This window comes from Lathyrus oleraceus, chromosome 5, assembly GCF_024323335.1.
Source record: "Lathyrus oleraceus cultivar Zhongwan6 chromosome 5, CAAS_Psat_ZW6_1.0, whole genome shotgun sequence".
In the NCBI taxonomy this organism is placed as follows: domain Eukaryota; kingdom Viridiplantae; phylum Streptophyta; class Magnoliopsida; order Fabales; family Fabaceae; genus Lathyrus; species Lathyrus oleraceus.
Window position 1 is genome coordinate 508,227,612 of NC_066583.1, and position 23,819 is coordinate 508,251,430.

General features: G+C 32.9%; 1 pseudogene; it reads left to right on the forward strand.

Moving 5' to 3' along the window:
• Positions 1-1,919: 1,919 nt before the first annotated feature.
• Positions 1,920-3,013, forward strand: LOC127085868 (cytosolic sulfotransferase 15-like; annotated as a pseudogene).
• Positions 3,014-23,819: the final 20,806 nt, after the last annotated feature.

Sequence of the window (23,819 nt, forward strand, 5' to 3'; positions counted from 1 at the left end):
ATTTTAGTCTTTATTCATTTGCCATTATTCATACCATTCTAATTATTTATGTTAATGCAATTTTCACTTTGTCCACTTGGACCATATTGTTTGATATATCTTGTTTGTGTATACTTTGCTTGTTTGAATGGTCTTTGACCATTAATATACATAATAACAACAAAAACCCTAAAAAAAATTTGTGTGGACTGTTGGCTTGATCTTGGACAAATGGACTTAGAACTTAGGCAACATTCCTATGCTAAAGGACTTGGCCAATGCCAATCTTCATGTAACCAAGTGCTTGCAATTTGAAACTTCATTTGATACATTATTCAAGATCCCTCTGAGTTTATTTGCAACATGATCATTGTGAAGCTGTTATTTTGAGCATGTGACTTGTGGAATTCATCTATTACATGGGCTAATCTGAAAAAGATCAGGGAGTGGCTAAGCTTGGATGTGGCTATCTTTATTTGATGCCTTGCTCTTCAAGATGATATAATTGTGCATTTGTGTGTCGCTTGATTCTAAATGTCCAGGGGAATTCTGGGTTTCTATTGACATTCTTGTCTATTGGATTGCTACCCATTGGTTAGATCTTTTCAACTCTTAACTTTTAATTTTGTGCATAGGATTAGTCTCTTCATCTTCTCCCCATTTCTTTAATTTCAAAATCTCTTCCTCCCTTTTCAAAATCTTCTTTGATTGAACTTATTTTGTTCTAAACTTTGACCACTTTGTAAAAAGATAGAAACTTTGGCCTTATGCCATTGCATTTTCAAACTTCTTTTCTTAAATCAAATTTGTAAATAAACTTAACTATACTTGAATTAAACATTCAGAAAAGTAAAAAAGAACTAACTCATTCAAACCATTTTCAGGCCTTTGTGCCTTTCAAACTTAATTTTTATTAAAAACAATGCATCCATTTTGAAATTTATACCACGAACTACGAGGTTTTGATCCCTCATTTTTATGTGCACAAGTCCGAAGGTCTTGTCAAACACAAAAATATAATTAATGAATTTTTTTCTCATCCCCCCATTCTATTTGTTTGTGAACATCATTTTTGTACCAAATACATATGCACACAAAAAGGGCTCCCTAGGAGTACCTAGGACACTTTGGGTGCTAACACTTTCCTTCTGTGTAACCAACCCCCTTACCTGTAATCTCTGACATTTTATTAGTTTTGATTTGAAAACTTCTTACTTTTGAGTTTTGTTCGTACTTTTTTCCTTTTCCCTTGGAAACAATAAAAGCGCGGTGGCGACTCTTATTATTTGATGTCTAGTTTATCCATAGCTTGATGATCATGAATTTACCGCTATAATTTCCATAAACGACAACATTGTTCGATTAGGAAATATAAATGAAATGTGAGGTATCGAAGTTGTATCTTGCTACAATGGATTTGTACATTTGATATGGTAGAGAGAGGACTGGCCTACACGATTTTCACTTTAATGCCCAAATCAGTAAGAGAAATCATAAGTAATGTGAGAGTGAGACTGGACTTAAATATCTTAATGGCGCACTTTATTTTTATATATCAAGAGCGGTTGAAACCATTCATGTGTGGTGCGGCGTGTTGTGCGGACAAGCACTTGATTGAATCAAAAATTAATTAATGCACTGAAGTGCAAAATTGTCCATATGTTCTATGCACCTTTTAATTCAAAGTTTGCTCTTGATTTTTTTTTCCACGAGTCTTGCGAACGCCCATAACACTTCATTTTACAACTTAAATTAGTTTTTGCATGGATAATAAGCCATCTATCTAGCCGGTTCTATATAGGGGAAGGGCATGGTAGATGCTTAAATTAATAGAATCCTCTTCTTGCAACAATTGAACCGTTAACCCTTACAACTTTTCTATAAATACCGGTGCCTTGGAAACTAAATGATCACATACCAAAAAGTTCTAGCTAGTTAATCCTACGATACCACTACTTTTGGTATTCCTATGTCTACAACAAAGTTTGCCAAAGTCCATACAATTGATAAGAATGAATCAATTGAAGATCAAGACCAACTTAGCCAAGAAATCAAGGACATGCTTTTGTCTCTTCCAAGAGAGAAAGGTTGGAGAACACCTTACATATATTTCTTCCAAGGATTTTGGTGCCAACCAGCTGAAATCCAAGCCATAAGCACTTTCCAAAATCACTTCCAAGCTAAACAAAGTGATGTAATTGTTGCAACAGTTCCAAAATCAGGAACAACTTGGTTAAAAGCACTTACTTTTGCCACTGTGAATCGCCAAGCCCATTCCATTTTTTCAAAAAAACATCCTTTGCTTAGTTTCAATCCACATGATCTTGTTCCTTTCATTGAATACACTGTCTATGGTAAACATGACAAAGTTCCTGATTTCTCCAATCTTCAAGAGCCTAGACTTTTTGGCACACATATTCCATTAAATTCATTTACCAACTCAATCAAAGATTCCAATTGCAAGATAGTTTATATTTGTAGGAACCCTTTTGATACATTTATCTCTTCATGGATTTTTGTCAACAAAATTAAACCACCTTCAATGCCTACATTGAATTTAGAAGAAGCATTTGAAATGTATTGTAATGGTTCAATTGGGTTTGGCCCATTTTGGAATCACATGTTAGGTTATTGGAATGAGAGCAAAGAGAGACCAAAAAAAAGTTCTTTTTTTGAAGTATGAAGATATGAAAGAAAATGTGAATTTTCATTTGAAAAAATTGGCTGAGTTTTTGGAGTGTCCTTTTAGTTTGGAGGAAGAAAATGAAGGTGTGATTGAAAACATAATAAAGTTGTGTAGCTTTGAGACAATGAAGGAGTTGGAGGTTAATAAGAATGGAACATTTGGAAGGAACTTTGAGAACAAGTTTTTGTTTAGGAAAGGTGAAATTGGTGATTGGACCAATTACCTTTCACCTTCAATGGTTGAAAAATTATCCAAAATCATCAAAGAGAAGTTAGGTGGATCTGGCCTAAACTTTAGAGTGAAATAATGTTATTTGATCTCTATGTTCTCCCTAAACAACGAAGTCACATTATCAATTTATAATACAATATTTATTTATAAGGTTGGTGATTTATGAGAAGGTACTTATAGTGGTGACCTCATATTATACTATGCTGCTTTTATCCATTTATATGCAACAACCATGCATGAACTTCATGAATGGTGTTCCAAATATTTTTATGGTATTTCCTTTTCATAATAAATAAGAAAAGGATCTCAGCTAGGTACTAGTCTACTACTCTAGGACCACATGTTTAGGTAAACATAAACCTCAATACTTGTATATTCATTAAATATCAGTTGTGTTTCTATATGAAGTTACTATAAATATCAAGTATCCTTTTTGTTGGGGCTAAATATACCTCGTTAATTATGTGGTTCTGTGATAATTTGCCACAATTATATATATATATATATATATATGAAATTCAATTTTTTGGGATTATCCACTAACAATTAAGGTAGAGTTGTTTATGAATGTCTCATTTCAAAAATTTCGGGTAAATCATGAAAATTGTTGTAGCAACTATAATAGAAATATAAATTATTTTCTCTTTTTTATTTGAAGAGATTCATAGACGAATGATGAGATTTTTTAACTTACTCTAAATTAAAAAATTTAAATTGAATCTAATTCAAATTAGCATTTTTATTTAATTATAATTAATATTTTTACTCAATTAACCATTAATTAAATCTAAATTAAATATTATGATTTAAAACTAAATCTCTCTCTCTCTCTCTCTCTCTCTCTCTCTCTCTCTCTCTCTCTCTCTCTCTCTCTCTCTCTCTCTCTCTCTCTCTCTCTCTCTCTCTCTCTCTCTCTCTCTCTCTCTCTCTCTCTCTCTCTCTCTCTCTCTCTCTCTCTCTCTCTCTCTCTCTCTCTCTCTCTCTCTCTCTCTCTCTCTCTCTCTCTCTCTCTCTCTCTCTCTCTCTCTCTATATATATATATATATATATATATATATATATATATAAAATTAACTTACTCTAAGAATATATTTTTTTTAATTTACTTCAAATCATAACCTTTAAATTGAATCTAATCTAATGGTTAATTAATATTTTTATTTAATTAATCATTAAATTAAATTAAATCTAAATGATATAATTTAGAATAAATTAAAAAATATACTATTGAAGTAAATTGATCGCCATATATATATATATATATATATATATATATATATATATATATATATATATATATATATATATATATATATATATATATATATATAATGCCTCAACTTATTTATTGAAAAAATAAAAAGCATACCTTAACTAGGCCTCACAGAGGTTAAGTCATGGAATTTTATCGATAGACGTGGCAATATTATTATGTCTATGTATGGCAAATATATTTATTGACGAGATTAATCACATATAAACGAGAGTAGTATTATAATACTTGTTACCTAAAAAGTACTCCCTCCGTTCCTTTTTAAGTGTCACTTTTTTGATAAATTTGTGTTTCTTTTTAATTGTCACTTGTAGAATTCAAAGTAGTATTAAATGCACTTTTGTCAAAATTACCCCTATGTAATTATTACAGAGAGAGAAAAAGTAAAATGAATGTAGAATATAATTAAGGGTATTATAGGTAAAATGAGAATTATTGTTTAAAAAGTAACAATAATAATTAGCTTTCTTGGTATGTGTAAAAAATCAAAATGTGACACTTAAAAAGGAACGGAGGGAGTAACTTAGTAAGGGCCGTCAATGTAAATGCAATAATTAATTTGAGTATTTATTGATATTCAAAAAGAATAATACCCTGAATTCATCGTTGCCCTACCAAATATAGAAAAATATGACATCCTACGATTCATATCAAAACATGGACCCAAACTATCGTTTTTGATTGGTACTATTGTGATTTGTGGTCGCATGATTAGATCTACCTATGTTTATTATGTACCATAAAATATGTAGAACATTAAAGTTCCCATGTGTGGTCGTCCCCTTTCCATTTCATCCGACAAAAAAGAGAAAAGAAAGAAAACCATATAATGAAATTCTCTCGTTATAATGAATGTAAAGATGCTTTCAACCTATTAGGAGAATAACTTCATATACAAGAAATGAACCATCACACCATTATCATATGCATCAACTCATGTGTGTAATATGCTATCATCATGCATGTATGAATGCAGGATAACTAATCAACTATGCATGTATAACTATAAATAGATCAACTATGTGTTGTAGTAGGTAACTAGACTAAATGAATGCAATGAGTACATTTCTATCATGGTATTTTGGCTAGTTGATCTATTCTTCTCTCTAACTATCTTAACTGAATTCAGCTATATATTGGATTCTTCTTCCTTGAGACGTTATGGATGAACCATCTCAAGTTGCTCAAGTTACACCAATTGGTGGCATGATTCAGACTTCACAGAGCTTTAAGATCAATGTCTTCTATTCGTCTTCTCCTAATCATTTGGTCCAAAACTCTCGATCAAGTTACAGGAGAACAACTATTTGTCATAGAATCGACAAGTGTAGTGTGTCATTCTAGCTCAAAGAGTGCACAAAGTAGTTGTGAACCACCGGATCCCTTAGAAGTTCAAGATGACACAAGATCAAGCTGAAGGAAAAGTCTCAGAAGAGTATGAAGAATCGATTGTTCAAGATCAAGATACTTTCATATGGCTTCTTAATACTATTTTCGAATCTGTGCTACCTTGTATTCTCTCGTGTAATCATGCATTTGAAGTTTGGGATAAAAACCACAAATATTTCAATGCGGACATGAAAGCTCAAGTTCGTCAACTTTGTGTTAAACTGAAATCCATCAAGAAAGGTAATAGCACAATTACTGAATATGTTTTGTGTGTTAAAGCTATCGCAAACTCGTGACTTGTAGTTGGAGACATTTTTTATAAACAAGATTAAATTTACATTATTCTTGATGATCTTCTTGAGGAATATAATCCGTTTGTTATGCAAATGTATGGTACTACTGAGCCTTAGTATTTGTATGATGTGGAAGCCATCATTTATGTTCAGAAGGCTCAATTTGATAAGTTTCGTTAGGAATTGGCTATGTCACATGTCTCAACAAATGTAGCGTATGAAAATCATCAAACAGTTGGTATGTGTGACAACTCCTCTAGCAGTCGTGGTCGAGGACAAATTAAACGTGGTAGAGCTCGTGGTTGACGTTGCTCCTCATCTGGAAATAGACATACATGTCAACTTTGTGGTAAATATGACCATGTTGTAGTTGATTGTTGGCATAGATTTGATGAGTATTTCACACATACACAAGCATAAGCCAAGGCCCCGATGTTTTCAGATGATTCTACTGATAAACTTAAGGCTTCAACATTTGATCCTTAAGCATTAGCCATGTTGTCAGTTGCTCATGAATATTCCTTTCCTAGAGATCTTGAAAGTCAGGCTTGGTTTGGTGATTCAGGTGCTTCGCATAACCTTACACCTAATTCTTCTTACTTGCATACCGATAAATTTTATTCATACAAAAGTCGAGTCAATATAGATAATGATCAGTCTCTAACCATCAATTTTATATGTTCCTCTTATGTTTATTCTTAATCATGTCCATCGTATACCCTTACTCTTAATGGCATTCTTCATATACCTTGAATTACACAAAATATGATACCAGTCTCTAAGTTCTCTAAAGATAACAAAGTTGTAATTTAGCTCATTGTTGACAAATACTTTATCAAATATCAGGTTTCTAAGCTCACTCTACTTGAAGGCTTTCTTGATTCAAGTGGATTGTATTGCTTTCCATAATCGGTTATGGAAACTTCAAGGATGTCTTCTATTTCTCATCAAAGTTCAGTATCTCTATGTACAAATGCAAATTCCATTTCTTGTTCAGTTGTTTCTAATGTAAATAAAACTAATCCTAGTCTTTATGGAATTATAGGCTAGGTCATGCCAACTTTCCAACAATTAAGCAAGCTCTCAAATATTGTAATATTTCAATTTCCAATAAATCAAACACTTTGTTATGCAAATCAAGTTGTGTAGAAGAGTCTCATAGAATTCATGCATCTTCTTCATTGACTGAATATAGAACCCCTTTTGAGGTGGTGCGTACTGATATTTGGGCGCATACACCTTTTCCCTCAACTTTTGATTTGTTATACTATATTGCTTTCGTTGATGCTTATTCCAAATATACCCTGAGATACTTCTTAAAACATAAATCTAAAGCTCTTCATGCTTTTAAATTATGCCTTAAGTTTGTTAAAACTTAGTTCCACACCACAATTAAAGCATAACAATCAGATTATGGGGAAAACTTAAGGCCATTCACTAAGTATTTGACTGCATTACGCATTTCTCATATGCTCACTTATCCTCACACATCTCACCAAAATGGTATAATGGAAAGAAAACACAGCCATATTAGAGATATATGCCACGCATTGTTGTCTCATGCTTCCATTCCCTTACAGTATTAGGGACATAGTTTTGCTACTTCAGTTCATGTTATCAACATGTTTCCTTCTACAGGTCTTCTTAAATTTTAGTCCCCTTATCATGCCTTGTACAACAAGTTACCTAGGTATGACATAGTTAAACTATTTGGATTGGCTTTTTTTATATGCAAAATGGAAAGCAAGTTGTCTCAAAAGTTGTTAAGAACATATTCTCACATTTGATCACATGTTTGATTCCTGAGATTATTACAAGATTTGGTTCAGGTTTGTTCAGTCCAAGAATCAAGAGAAGTTTCTTTAAAATAAAGATTTGATTGGCTAATTTTTGTAGGCAACTTGTTGAGCAAGATGTCTTGAACATGTTATGTGACATCCGGGTGTGCATATTATACGTGTTGAGTTTTGATTCTCTTTAGATTGTATTCATGATTTTTTTTCCAGTTTTAATTCTTCCAGAAGTCTGTCAAGATTGTGTTTAGAAGAATAGTTATAATCCAAATCAGTTTGGAATAGATTGAAGGTGGAAAGAAACACAAGAAATGGGGTTTTTATTGGGTTTCTAAAATCAAAACTTTATCAACCCAACACAATCAAACAGTAAACAATGAATAAAAATAAATGAAACATATATTTTTATACTGGTCCATTGTTAACTAAGCTACCTCTAGTCCACTCACCAAGGTGATTTTGCCTTATCAACAAGGACTTAATCCATTATAACCAAACTGATTACAGAAGCACAAAGACTACTCGTTAATGTCTTCTTGAGTATATCTGACTAAACTCTAGTCACTAAAGGAATACAACTCAATAAATGAGATTACAATAATGTGTTTACAAGATTACTTATAAGAAAGCAGAACAACACAAGTTTTAGTACAATGAATTTATCACACAATAAAGAACAAAATCTCTATGTGTGTTTTTATTCTCTATACACAATAATATTCAGTTCAGCAAAAGTGTTGTGTATTAGCGTGATGTAGCAATGTGAATTAACAGTTTGTCCAATCTTCCAAGTCTCCTTTATATATGCAATGAAAAGATCTGTTGGAAGGTAGAATTGGAAGACCAAAATGCAGTTGTAGCCTTGTATAACGACTTGCATAATGGGAGGCATAATGGTACAATAGTATAATCCTTAGCCCACAAAATCAACGTAGTAGAAGGAATATTTGATCTTGTACTGTGTACTATTTTCCTTATGCAAAACCTTTTGATCTTATCTTCTAATCTTCTGATGCTTATGAATAAATGATGTTGAAGCATGTTGAGAAGGATCAAGAGTCTGGTTGAGAGAATCTCCAAAACTTTGGTCTTCATAGTCTAGACACAGTTCCTCAGAACCTGGTCTTCAGAGTCTTCAGAGCTTATTCTTCATAGTCTTTAGAACTTGAGAGTGAAAAATCTTAAAGGCTTGACAAACCTTCAGAGGATCTTCTATCAGAGTCACATTAAGAAGCTTTAGCATAAATGTTCATCAGAACCGTTGTCTAAGAGCGTTCCTGAACTTGACATCATCTTGTAAAGTACTTTTGTTTCTCTTTATAGTCAAAGTGTGTTAAGTCCATAATATGATGACGTCACATGCCAAATCTTTAGAATCAGAACCTATTAGCAAAAGATACACACTAGATAAAACCATTAGGGTACAAAATTGTTCTCTAAGAAATAATATATTGGTATCATCAAAACTAAAGGTCAGATGCATAACCAAATTTTGTTCTCACATAGATTTGATTAAATCCTATATTTGTTTAGAGAATATATTAATTGCATATGGTTTAAATAAGAGATTTGGATTTGAATTTATTAAAAGATTTGAAGCTCATTTATTTAAAGGAGTTTTTTTCTTCTTTTATATCCAATCAAAGATTTTATTGGTTAAGTGTTTTTTGGTTTAAAGGAAACAAGATTGAATTTGATATAATCATAATATTTTATTGTGAATCGTTTACTTGAGATGTTGGAATTATTATTTATATCAAGTAAATGTTTTATTTTATTTGTTCGAGATTCATAATTATTTTACATGAAATATTTTAAGCAAAATGTTCCACGTTCTGTGAGACATCTTGTCTCGTGTTGGGTTGCTTCGCGCGCAAGCATTCTGAGATAATTATTGCGCTTTTGGTAAAATATTTCCTTTTATATACAATCAGAATCATAACTGATCTGGATTGTAATTGTGTTTTTTGGATTACGGAAAAATTAAACTTGAAACAAATTTATTAAATAGTTGTATCAATCAAGGATCTCAATCTTCATAATAAATATTTGATTGATTTGTGTGCATTTTCGGAAAAGTTTAATTTGAATCAAATTCAGCAATAATAAATGTGCTAATATAGAAATATTTAGATTTGATTAATAAAAATATGCAATCAATCATTATTGAAGATCGATCCTATTGCACTTTGGATATGTCATCCAAATTACTGACAAAACCCTAGTGGGATTTCTAGTTGGATCGTGCTGGCTATTTAAAGAGAAATATTCTTTGAGAAGACTTCAAATTTTAGAGAAAATATATACTTTACAGGAGAGTTTTATTTGATTCTTGTATTTGTTTTGTAATACTTTATTCTTGAGTCTTATTCATATGTTAAGGAATTAAGTATTTGAGTTGTAACTTTGTTTCATCATTCTTATACTTTTGTAATTATCCAAACACTAGAGAGTGTTTGAGTGAAAGTGAGAGGTGTCTTAGATTCAGGGGGGCCTGATTGAATATTCATGGGTAGTATTAAGAAAGTGGCATTGGGCGAAGTGAGTTTAGATAAGTCCAATTGTACATGACTATTATGAGTGAGTTCTTACTATATGGAGTCTTGAATAGAAATGCACAATCAGTATTAGGAAAAGAGACTTTAAACTATGAAGGTTAAACTAAGTCAAATTTATACTTCTGATTATTAAGAGTGATTTTCCTATCATTGGGTTAATGTTCTCCATACGTAGGTGATTTTGCACCAAACTAGGTTACCAATTCACGTGTTATTTATATTTTGCTTTTATTATGTCGACTACGTAATTATCTTATCATACACATTGTCCTAAACATTTTTTATGGCATCTTGTTATTTGAAGAGAAATTTTTTAATTAGCATCAGAGCATGCCTCATGTTATATTTGGGTGTGTTATGCGGTTCTTATTATGTTAAAGATGTAGAATACCAAAGAAGGGGAATCAGTTAGTCGACCAACGATTCTTAATTATACTAAGAATCCTCCAAAGATTGTAGTTGAAGAGAATTATGAAGATTGTGAAGACCAAGCAGAATATGATATTGAAGAAAATCTCATGTTTTCTAAGATCTTGATAAATATCATGATATGACTGGACATGAAATATGGGAATAATGTCCCTACCAATGTAAATGATAATCAACAACACAATGTCAAGAGGTGTAACTTTCAGCATATAAGAAAGGATGGTGAAATACAAAATCTTAACTATTCTTACAGAGGCGAAGGGATCTAATGTTTTAAATGCAAAGGATTTAGACATATTCAAGTTGAATTCTCAAGTTTTCTAAGAAAACAAAGAAAAAGCTACAATGTCACTAATGATAAGATAGATGAAAGAAAAGGATCTGATCAAACACACTATGTTACGACTTTAAGTACTCACATCAAAGACATGAAAGGTGTTAGATATACTGGAGAGCCGTCCAATTCAAACAAATATGTGTGTTACTCCTATTCAACATTACACTATTCACAATGCCAGGTAACAAGTCTCAACATCCTGTCAAACATGATTACCAACACTTTAATTTTGTCTACTCCAAAAAGTCTAAGATCATCTCATTTGGCCAAAGAATGAAGGACTTACACATGGGTACAATGTGAGGTACCATTTGGAAGAATTTCATGATCCAATTCAATTCAACAATGCATGGCTTAATGCAACACTTTCAGCATGACCTATGCATGATTTTGGACCTTTGCAAATGATTGTTTGAACTTTGTGCACGCCTATGCTAGCTCATGAAGAAACTTGCTATTTTTGAACTTTGGAATGGAATTGTGTAAACAACACATGCATTTGCTATAAATAGAGAAGTAATGTGATCAGGACTTCATCAACACCTTGCCCAAGCTTTGCCAGACCAATCCATTCCCTCCATTGCATAGAATTTCTTAAGATTTCTTTTGAAATCGAACTTGAACTTCGTCTTCTATTTGGAAGTTCAAACTCTAGAAATTCACTTCCCTTTTCATCTCAATTGATTTCTGCAAGCAAGATCAAGTTAATTTGAATCAACTCGAAGGTGATTTTTCAATAACTTCATCTCTTCGATTCTCTCTCAATTATTCAACATTCTTTATGATTTTTGGTTGGCTGAAGTCCTACCAATGTAGGCAAGAAGATTGAGTTGCTTTGAGATCAAATCGAAGCAACTCAAATCATGATCCTCAAAATTCAAATCCCCGAATCTTTTTATATACTTGGAATTGGAGAAAATTGAGACCAGATTCATGCTCCTGAGCATTTTTTCTTCAAATTAGTGTATTCACTTTTCATTTTTCATGAAGTTAAGCTTGAACCAGACAGGCGGTGATCACCAGAGAAGATGACCGGAGCTAGGGCTCGGTGGTGCGTTGGCAAAGTCCAAGCCATCTGATTTGATTCAAATGTTTTAATCTCAAGCGTTCATTGTGATTACCACGCGTACAACATATTGACCAAGGAACATGGTGGAACGCGTGCGTGTGGCCATCAGATCTGCCACCTCAATTAATGAGGGAGATCTGATGGCCCTTGTTTTTTTGTATTTTCTGATTTTTCATTTAATCCACTTATTTTGATTAATTCATATTAATTTCATTTTTAATCCAAAAAATATGAGACTTTCACCAAAAATCTTTAAATATTTTCCTCTTCCATTTTCTGAATTAAAATTATTTTTTGGATTAATTTTAATATTTTTCATGAATTATATGTTTTTGTGCATATTTTTAATTGTTTAAAATTACTTCTGACTTTTCAAAATTTATGAAATTTCTTGTCTAAGGTTCTTTGACCTTGTTTGACCTAGGATAAATCTCTTGGCCATTTATTTGGTGTTTTGAAGAGGTTTTAGGTTTTGACCAAACTAAATTCAATTTAAATGCATTTTTAATTTGATTTTTTAATTGATTAATTATATAGAAATTATGTTGAGCCATTTTTATTGACTTGTGATGTTTGAATATGTGTTTGGGCCTTGGTCAAGGTTGATTTGACTTTTGTTAAGTTAAAATCATTGGATTTAGGGGATTGATGAAATGTACATTTCATCTCCCAAAATGAATGAATGATTTTAATTTGATAAAATTCCTCCCATGACCAATTGGTGCTTATCTAATTTCCCCTATCTTCATCTTCAATCCCATTCTTTCCCATCCCTCTCATTGACCAATGAAATCTCAACATCTTAAGGCTAATTGGTTCATCAATAACCTTGTGTTAGATGAACCAATACAAGTATGGATGAGATATGTCCATCCTTTTGATCTTTTATTTTAGTGTGTGGTATGTTTTAGGAGTTTGATCCATTATACCAAATCTCTAACATGCATTAGCACCTAAATTTTTATTGTCCGGCCTCAGATAGTTGTGACTTCTACATAAGTCCAATTACGATTGCTTAACATAGAGCTAAATTTGACCCTAAAGGCATAACATTCTAGTAAGTGAGATTGTAAGTCTCCCATCTTTCATGGTATTATATGGAAACTTGTCCTTTTTCCCTTCCTTTGGAAGATGTCTTGGTTCAAGGATCCATGCTTGTGAATAGATGGTTGAGTGTTCTCCAAAGAATGACTTAATCAATTGAAAAGCAAAACATCACTAACATTTAACCAACTAACATTTGACTAACTTGTATTAATATTGCTTTTACTTTCAAGTCATTTACTTTATGCAATTTATTTTCAAGTCATTTACCATTCATTTGTCATTTACATATCATTTAACTTGTTTATGTTTATGTCATTTTCACTTTGCTCATTTGAGCCATATATTGTGATTGCATATATTTGTTTGTGTATTTTTATTTTGTGTTTGTGGTCTTAGGACCTTAAGATACCTAATAAACAACAAAACCCCTAAAAAAATGCTTGTATGGACTGTTGGTGTTGATCTGGACTTTTGGACTTAGAATTAGGCAACATTCCCTATGCAAAAAGGACTTGGCCAATGTCAACATTTCTGAGACCAAGTTATTGTGATTGTGAACTTTCATCTGATGCAAGTATTGGATCCACTTTAATTCATCTGTTACATGGTCTTGATGCAACTGTCATTTTGATCTCATGCATATTGCCTTATTTTGAGTTAACCAAGAAGTATTCCATCTGGTACATAAGAAGACAAATGAGGCTTCTAGCTATGGAATTTTCTTGCTTAGATATGGCCATATTTATTTGATGTCTTGATCTTCATGATGCCTGATATTGCTAATTGCTTGATTCAAAGTCCAAAGGGAGATTGAGTTTTCTATACGACATTCTTGTCTGTTGGATTGCATCCCATTGGTCAGAACTTTTCAACTTTTAACTTTTAATTTTATGCTTAGGATTAGTCTCTTCATCTTCTTCCACTTCTTAAATTTCAAAATCCCCCCTCCCCCTTTTCAAAAACTTTCTTTGCTTATGAGTTCAAAACTTCGACTCTATTGCAAATTAGAAACTTTGATCTTATGTCATTGCATTTTTAAACTATTTTCTTAATCAAACATGTAAATAAACTTAACCATATATACTTAAAATTTCAAAAAACAAAAAGAACTAACACTTATTCAAACTTTTGGGTCCTTTGTGTCTCTTTTAAATTTAAACTTTTGTTAAAAGCAAACCACTCATTTTGAAATTTTTACCACGAACTACGAGGTTTTGATCCCTCATTTTTATGTTAGTACGTAGGCACAAGACCGAAGGTCTTGTCAAACATAAAAATATAATCAATGAATTCTTTTCTCATCCCCACACTCTATTTTTCTCAAACATCTTTTATACCAAAACACATACACACATAAGAAAGGGCTCCCTAGGAGTACCTAGGACACTTTGGGTACTAACACCTTCCCTCTGTGTAACCAACCCCCTTACCTGTAACCTCTGGCATTTTATTAGTTTTGATTTAAAAACTTCTTATCTTTGGGTTTTGTTCGTACTTTTCCTTTGGAAACAATAAAAGTGCGGTGGCGACTCTGGTTTTATTGACGTTAAGTTTATCCATGGCTTAACGGTCATGAATTTACCGCTACAAGTGTTTAGATTTGAGTTATCTTTGGTTGAGATATAATTCTCCCATTCCATGATATTAGGGGTTAGTGGCATACTTGTTGATTTGAATCCAAGTTAGAGCCATCCCTCTTAATTGTTGTAAAACGCTCATTATCAGTGGATGTTTGGTTGAGTATTCTCCCATTGATAACAAAAGATATTTAAACTTTTGTTAAAAACCAATCCACCTACTCTTTGAAATTTTTACCACGAACTACGGGGTTTTGATCCCTCATTTTAATGTTGGTACGTAGGTGTCGCGGTGAGAATCGGATATCAAGCTATTGTATTAACTTGAATCACAAAACATTAAATGTTCACCACCAAACTTTAATTTATCCAAGGGAAACGGAAAAGATCGAATAAAACCTTAATTGTGCAATGTAAAAACAATGTGAAGAGATCTAAAGTTCGGGGGTTGGTTATACTAAGGGAAGGTATTAACATCCTCAGTATCTATAGTATCCTATAGGAACCTTTGGAAAGTATTTGTGTTATGTTATTATTTGGAAATGTTTTGTTGGGAATGACCCAAAGGTTTTATTAAGTTTGCTCGCCAAAACTTCGCGGTCATGTGCCTACGTATCCTTATAAGGATGGAATCAGAGCAACCGTAGTTCACCTAACTAAGGGTGAAAGAACACTTGGTAGTGATCAAGGTTCCAAAGGGGGAAGTAAGTGTTCATAAAAAACATACTTACAAGAGTTATAAACTCTTACTTAAATCTAAGTTGAAAGTGAGAATGACTCTAACAAGGTCAAAGGGAAACTAGGGATTGCTAAACTATCTATGACATTAAGTCAATAAAAAGGTCTTTCCCTTGGATTTGGGCAAAAAGATAAACAAAATATAAGCAAGATGAAGAAGATGTTCAAGCATGACATCAACAAATATAAGCACACGATAAAGAAAGATGTTTTAGCATGACATCAACAAAGATAAACAAATGGTAAATAAGATGTTCAAGCATGACATTAACAAGAACAAACAAGGATGAAGAAGATGTTCAAACATGACATCCACAAAGATAATCAAATGAAGAAGATGTTCATACATGACATCAACAAGAACAAACAAGGATGAAGAAGATGTTCAAACATGACATCCACAAAGATAATCAAATAAATAAGATGTTCATACATGACATCAACAAATATAAGCACATGATAAAGAAGATGTTCAAGCATGACATCAACAAAGATATGAAAGCATGATCATAATAATATCAAGCATGGTATGTATACACATATGTACAACATGTGAACATGAACAAAGGTACAACAACATCAATCAAAGATGTATAAAGTTACATGAATATGAACGACATGGATATATCATCATGAAGAAACAAAGATGAATGACATAACAATTCATGAACATGTATATGGATGTCATAATAAGTATGAATGAACATGTGTATGCATGAAGTAAGACATGGTTTAGACATAACATCAACTTGATCATGAAAATAATTTAAGGTATTAAATACATGCATGTTAAGGTTCAATATGATCACAAACAAAGGTTCAACATCACACAAAAAGTTTGAACATGTAAACATACAAGTCATACAAAGACATGTTATCACAAGTTTAAAGAATTTGCAAACACATAAAAAATAAACAAACATAATGGCATAAATTCACATAAAGATTCAGAAAGACGTGAAAGAATGACATGCTAATCATGGATCCATGGCAAAATAAACACACAAAAGTTCATGGCATAGTAACAAAAGTTCAAAGCACATAAACATGTAAGCATACATTAAAGTAAGTCAAAATTAGGTCAAAACCAAAAGGAAAATATTAAAAACATCAAACAAAGTTCATATATGATGCAAAACATTCATACAAGTCATGGTGATCAAGAAAAATTAAAGTATCAATCAAAGAAAGTCATTTGAAACCCTAAAACAATCCTAAAAAGGTACCAACTTTAGACAAGTATAAGTATGTTAAAAATAAATCAATTATGGAATTTATTTTCACCATCATAAAATAGACAAAATTATGAACACATAGCAAAAAGAGTGGATCAAAAAGGCCTAGGTATCATCAAGTTATGAGTCTTTGAAGTTATGAAAAATAACAAAAATAAATAGGCAAAAAAAACAATGAATAAAAATGGGTCTAGGGCAAGCAAGATTCAAACCCCAGACCTCTTGCACACTTAAAGCCTTAACACACACACTCTAACCGCTGGGGCGGTGATACATCCATTATCTTAGTTACAAACATTAATATATATAATAAAACGATTCCAGAAATTGGAAAATGACACCAATTCATCATCTTCTTCCTTGTGTTCTTGCATGTCTCTTTTTATTTTTTTCAAAACTTCAAACAACCATAGCTCTCTCAATTTTCCATGAAACTAAAAACCGTAAGAACCTAAATTGCTCTATTTTCGCAAGAAATCTAATGGTATCATTATCTCATCCTAAAACTCAATGTACAAAGCGTGCCAAGGCAAAAACCAGAACTGCACTTTTTATTTCCAAACAATAAAATCTCAATGCATGAACATGGTATAATGCATATAGTAGCAAACATACAACAAACACACTATGTACTACATTGTAACTTCAATAAATATTCAAGAATGATACATGAACAAGAGTTTCAAGTGTAAGTGCACTTACCTATTGGAGAAAGTCCAATGCTTCTTCTTAACTACTACAGAGATAAGAGAGAGATTCTACCAGCCTTGTTGGTCCTTGACGATAGTGTTTGAAAAATGAGAATGGCCAGAAATAACTTGTATTATCTCACATAAATGTTCTTGCAAAGTGAAGAAGTGAAATTGTGAATGATAAAATAGATGCTACAGAACTTGTTCAAGTGATTAAACAAGCTCTAAATGATGTCTAGAGATGATTTGTGGTATTTGTTTGGAAGATACACGTGGAGAATAAGTTTGGTTAGAGAACTTGCAAAAATAGTGTGTTTTTGCAAATTCTAATGGAATGGGAGTTTGATGAAGTGTTGAGGGGTTATTGTTGTGTGTTTTGGGGCTTAAGGGATCCCTCTATTTATAGGAAAAGAGTGAGGATTGGAACTGATTAGAAACAAAAGTTGTGAAGTTATGGTTTTGGTTGAGAATGAATGAGAAGTTTGCATGAATAGTTGAGTTTCAAGGAGTTTGTCACATTTCCCTAGCCTCTACAAGATTGCTTCTGATCTCTTAAGATTGTTTGTGATCTTTAGGGACAAGTTTCAAGGGTGAAAGAGTGAGTTGTTGGCATAAAGCTTGCTTTATCAAAGTAGTAATGTGACCTTTTGCAAATTCACCCATAAATGGTATAATGCAATGGACAAAACCTCAACTCCTTGTGTAATGCACTTAGGATTCATATAAACATCTGATTATGGATAGGTTTATACACAAGAGGACCTGGAATCAAGAGATTTTTACATTTGAAATGGTTTTCCTCCAAAAAATTCATCATGAACATGACTTGAAATTCAAGTTTGGAACCCCAACTTCCCATTTTCGAAACTCACAGCTCATGCATGGGAAAAAATGTACTTTTACTTTTTAAAAAGCCCCAAACATGCTCTACAACTTTCACGTTTTGAGTTTTTTCTGAATAAAAGTGGATCATGATGAAAACTAGCTGTAAAGTTTATCACTTTTTAGGGATCAAAGCTGGCTTGAAAATTTTCTAAGTGTTTCAACTTGAGATACCAATTTATATCCTCATAACTCAAAATCCTTGCAATTTTATGGAATCAACCCTCTAGGACAAAGTTGAAGTATGGAACAAGAGCTTTCATTTTGCTTTGGAGCAAAGAAAATGGATGCTCGGATTGGAAGTTATGACTTGAGAAAGTAGTGCACTTGAACATGAAATTTGGATACTTAGTGAAATTTTCAATGTTTTCAAGATTGCCCTTTTTGCAAGTAACCTCATTTATCTTGATTTTTCTTGATCAAATTCATCAATTAAATATATAATCATGAAATTTAACTTGAGAATTTCATATTTGATCATAAATCTCAAAAGTCAAAGGTTTGACTTTGTAGTGCAGTGGTTGTGTATCAGATGAATTTGAATTTCTTGATCTTCAATGAATTCAAACTCTTGAGCCAATTGAACATCATGGATGGGCTCTAAGATGTACTTTAGTGTGTTGATCCATGTCTCAAGGCTTGATATCATGTCTTGATCAAAATTCTCAGATGAAATTGAATGTTGCTGAGAAACCCTAATTAGTGAGCCAGATGAAAGTGAAACTTGATGCACTTGTGATTAGACCATAATACCCTTATTTGTTGATGGAGAAATATCTATTGAGTGTATGAGAACTTCATTTATTGATGACCAATCCAAAACTTTGAATGATCAATCCTTTGAGCTCTTTGAGGGAAACCTTAATTCACATATGAAACAAACCAGGCATATCTTGATCTTGAGGTTAGCTGTGCATGAATGATGTCTATGATGAAAATGATTATAAAATCTAGGGGTAAAATTTGGGGTGTGACAGTAGGCATAAGACGAAAGATCTTGTCAACCACAAAAATATAATAAATAAATTCTTTTCTCATCCCTCAATCTATATTTTTAGCAAACATATTTTCAACTAAAACACTTGCACACAAAAAAGGGCTCCCTAGGAGTACCTAGGACACTTTGGGTGTTAATACCCTCCCTATGTATAACTAATCCCCTTACCTGTAATACCTGAAATTTTATTAGTTTTGATTTGAAAACTTCTTATCTTTGGGTTTTGTTCGTACTTTTCCCCTTTTCCTTTGGAAACAATAAAAGCGCGATGGCGACTATGGTTTCACTGACGTCAGGTTTATCCATAGCTCGATAGTCACGAATACACCGCTACAATGGCTTTTACTAATGGAACTACCTTAGGGAGACATGTTGATCCATTATCCACTTGTTATCTTAGGCCACTTTTCACACACATGGCTTTCTCTTGGGCTACCTTATAACAATACCCTTTATTTCTAGCATTATTCCCTTGTATTTTGCATGTATCCCCCTCCCCATTTTGGTGTACTTTTTTCCTTGCTTTCCTTTGTTTTCTTGTTGCTTGCTAGCCAACCTTAGGAGCTAAGATCATCACCAATTCAAAACAATAAAACAAACCTTTGATCCAACGTCAAGCGACATTTTCTCAAATCAAATTCAAAACACCCTAAAATATGCTTATGATTGTATGTCATGAGCCTTAAGCAGTGGAGAAGGAATGTGAATGGAGCTTTCCTACACCATTCTGAGTATTTTAAACACAAGACGCTTGGCTTGTTAGTTAGAAATATTCACCTTCATTCATAGTATTTAGTACAATCCGAAATTGAAACAATTATTTTCTCAAACCTAAAATCAAGATCAATTCATCAAATTCAGTTTTGCGCCTTAGGGAATCATTCTGAAAATCCTTTTTCACGGTAAAATCAACCAACAAACAATCATTTTTTACCACGAACTCCGAGGATCTGATTTCTCACTTCGTCAAGTGAGAATACGTAGGCACGATGGCCTAAATCATTGGTGAGCACACTAATAAAAAATCCATTTTCACTCTGTAAACCTTTAGCAAGTAAAACATTTAGATAACAACACCCATTCAAGCGAGAGATAATCTTGATGGTTCCCATCGAGTATGATGGATGTGAGGGGTGTGAATACCTTCCCCTTCCATAACCGACTTCCAAATCCGCTCATGGTTGCGACGACCATTCTTTTGGGGTTTTCTCGATATTTTCCCTTTCCTTTGGAATAAATAAAATCTGATGGCGACTCCGTGTTTTTTCGCGTAGCAACATTGTTGATATTGAAACGTTTGTTGGAACTAGGTTGCCGCCACATATGGATAAGGGAGATATGGAATATGAGCCATGAGAGCTTGATATTGCGGAACACTTGTTGATACAACATACATCTCTCCTTCCTTCTTCTAGAGCGTCCCCATGAAGATGTCCACTAACTTGGTATCTGTCAAGGTAGGTCTAACCCTCAAAGCCATTTCGAGTTGTCATACCCCAAAATTTTCCCTTCCCTTTTCACCTTTCATCCGACCTATGGCTTAAGATTCATTTATACACATTCATCGGCATTCATCTACATCATGCATTCCTTCTCACAAACATCATAGAGTCAGGGATTGTGGTTAATTCAAACTAGGGTTTGGCCTGGGGATCTTGAGTTATAGAGTTCACATCATGACACTCACTTTTGCATCCAAACCCTAATTCTTGAGTTTATTATTCATTAACCCCATGAGCTCTCATATATGCATCTAAACCCTAATGATGGGGTTCTTGTGTCGAGGTGTGTTTGCAAAGTTTCATGCTTGGTTTGAAGATTTTGATCAGAAGAGGTGCTTCATAAAACCCTAATCAGGGATCACTAGTCTTTGGTTCCATTTTTTATTTGACTTTTGGTCATGGGATTGACTAAAACCGTAGCTCATTAGGAAGAGCTTTATTGACCCTTTTGTCATGCATCATCAACCATGAAACTTGATCTATGTATGAGAATCATCCACTTGATTTATATGTCATCTTGTTTGGGATGTTATTTAGTTCAAGGTTTGGTCTTTTCATCCATTCATATGGTGCCTTTAAGGTCATTAATCCTTAGTCTTCGATTCATGTTTGCACCAGTGCATTGGTCTTTTGGGCCCTTGATTTGCTTTTGATCCATTGTGATTCTAGCCACTATAAATCATTATTGTGGTTTATTTATGCATTGTAGTCCATCAAGTCATGGTTCATCCATTGCGCTTAGGATTTGAACAAGGTGAGAGTCATGTCCATTCAATACCTTGCTTACATTACAAGTCTATTACACAAGTCCATTTTGCACAAGAAATCCCTAGTTTTTAGCCTATTGTTGACTTTTTGGTCAACTAGTTAACCAAAGTCAACCTTCCATTTCTAAATCCATGATGTCTTGACCTTGGTAACATTAACCATTCTCTATGCCGTTTAAGATCCATATCATTTCAACATTCATGTTTGTTACAAACTTTTGAACCTAACTTATGTTTAGTCCTCATGTCTGATTAACCCATTCAAATTCCATTCTTAACATTCAAGTAAGACATTTTTTTAATTCTATTCCATAAACCATTAAGTTTCATTCACAATACACTTTCCATTCATATTCTTCATACCATTTAATGCACACATTCCATCATTGTTCCATTAAACTATTCCATTCAATGCATATTCAAAACTTTATATACTAATTCACATTCAAATCCTTCCATAAACATAGAATCTCTAAACCATTAATACAATCCATTCAATCTTTCAAACTTCCATTTAAAGTTTCATTCAATTCATTACATTCAGAATTCCACAATTTCATTAATCACCATTTCATTCAACATTCAATGCCACTTTCCATATTCAATCACCAATACATCTAATATACATCTAAGGTCATTTCTATAACCATCCAAACATTCATTACCTAAAGAAGGTCCATTACAAGCATAGGAAGGTGTTATACCAACATCCATAATATCGCATTCACATGTTACATGGCACAACGTATCCTAATGTCTAAGATTTTGGCTTAATCTCAACATGAATTGGAAATCATGGCAACCCTTGATCTACCATGTTCTATCTTTCATTGATTCCATTGGGATTACATCATCAACCGTCGAGATAACACGCCATGCATAAAGTGTTGTTCCTACAACAACAAAAAACCACAATTCAAGAGGTTACCATGCTTTCTAAAGAAAAAACAAAGCAATAGAAGGGCACTAATTTAACAAGAATTCAAACTTCATCCAACAAGCATACTGGTATTGCAATCACAAGTATAAGACTATTTTATTTTTCCATTAACTATTATACTTAATCATCGTTAACAGTTAGCATAATTACAGATTAGCATACCAAATCCAACAACTGACAGTCCTAACATCACAACTAACTAAATCATTTCAATAACAGTTCCAAATTTCCACTTAACTGTCAAAAAATGAATTCAATAACAATTCCTAAAACTTCTAACTGTCGGTTAACAAAGTTAAGCTTTCTAACTAACTTACCCATGGATACTAACCTAACACAGCATACATAGAATCATAACTACACTAACTGATTTGTGAATTTGTAACTACACTAATTTGGGATTCGGTTTGGGCATTGGATCTTTTCTAGTTCACCTCCCTCCAATTCGCACACCCCTCTCCAATTCAGTTTGTTTATTCCATGGGCCCATTCCGTGAGCTTAGCACCGTTTTGGCCATGAGATTCATGCCCAGTTCGTCTCCTTTTTAGGGCTGTTTGTTGGATTTGGTGGAATTAACCTATTTAGGTTTCATTAGGGATTAGGATTAGGTTAATTAGGTTTTAGATCTTAATTTAGTTAGATTTCTAGTAAAATTAGAGGTTAAGATTTAATTAGATTAATTAGGATTAAATCTTAGTTAATTTAATTAGAACAATATAGTTTAGAATGTTAGTTAATTAGATTAGGAAATTAGTTTTTTTAGAAAAAAAATAGAATATTAGAATTGTTTTAGATTTAATTGGATATTAATTATATCTTTTATTAATTCCATATTAAATCATTTTTGGCATATTGACTATTATATCCCTAGATAAAAATTCTGATTTTTAATGCATGATCCCCTAGATTAGGGTTTTACATAGAAGTATCTGATTTCATTTTCATTGACTAATTCATTTAGGGTTGTAATTAGTCTAGCTAATATTTTTAATCCCGATGGTTCGTGCTGACCAAAGGTCACTTTGGTCAACCAAATCCTTTGTAATCGTGTTGTAAGCCCCAAGCCTATTCAAGTGATCAAAAGACCTTTGATCACTTGATATGGCAAGTTTATTATGCTCAAGCTATTGTGGATATGCTAAATCTCAGGAGCTCAAGACCTCAAGGTTCAAACGCAAGACCAAGACTTCAAGTCAACATCAATCAAGCATAACTAGCAAAGTGGACTACTTCTTAAGCACATCAAAGATATCAACACACTACTAGAATATGTCATTTTAACCTCCTAGTTTAGAGTCGGCCACCGACACGGACACTATTAGTGTCGGCTAAGCCTACGTTAACAGACTCTATCTAGGTACATCTTTTAAGACAGGTTTTTTTTTATTAGTGTCGGCCAAACCG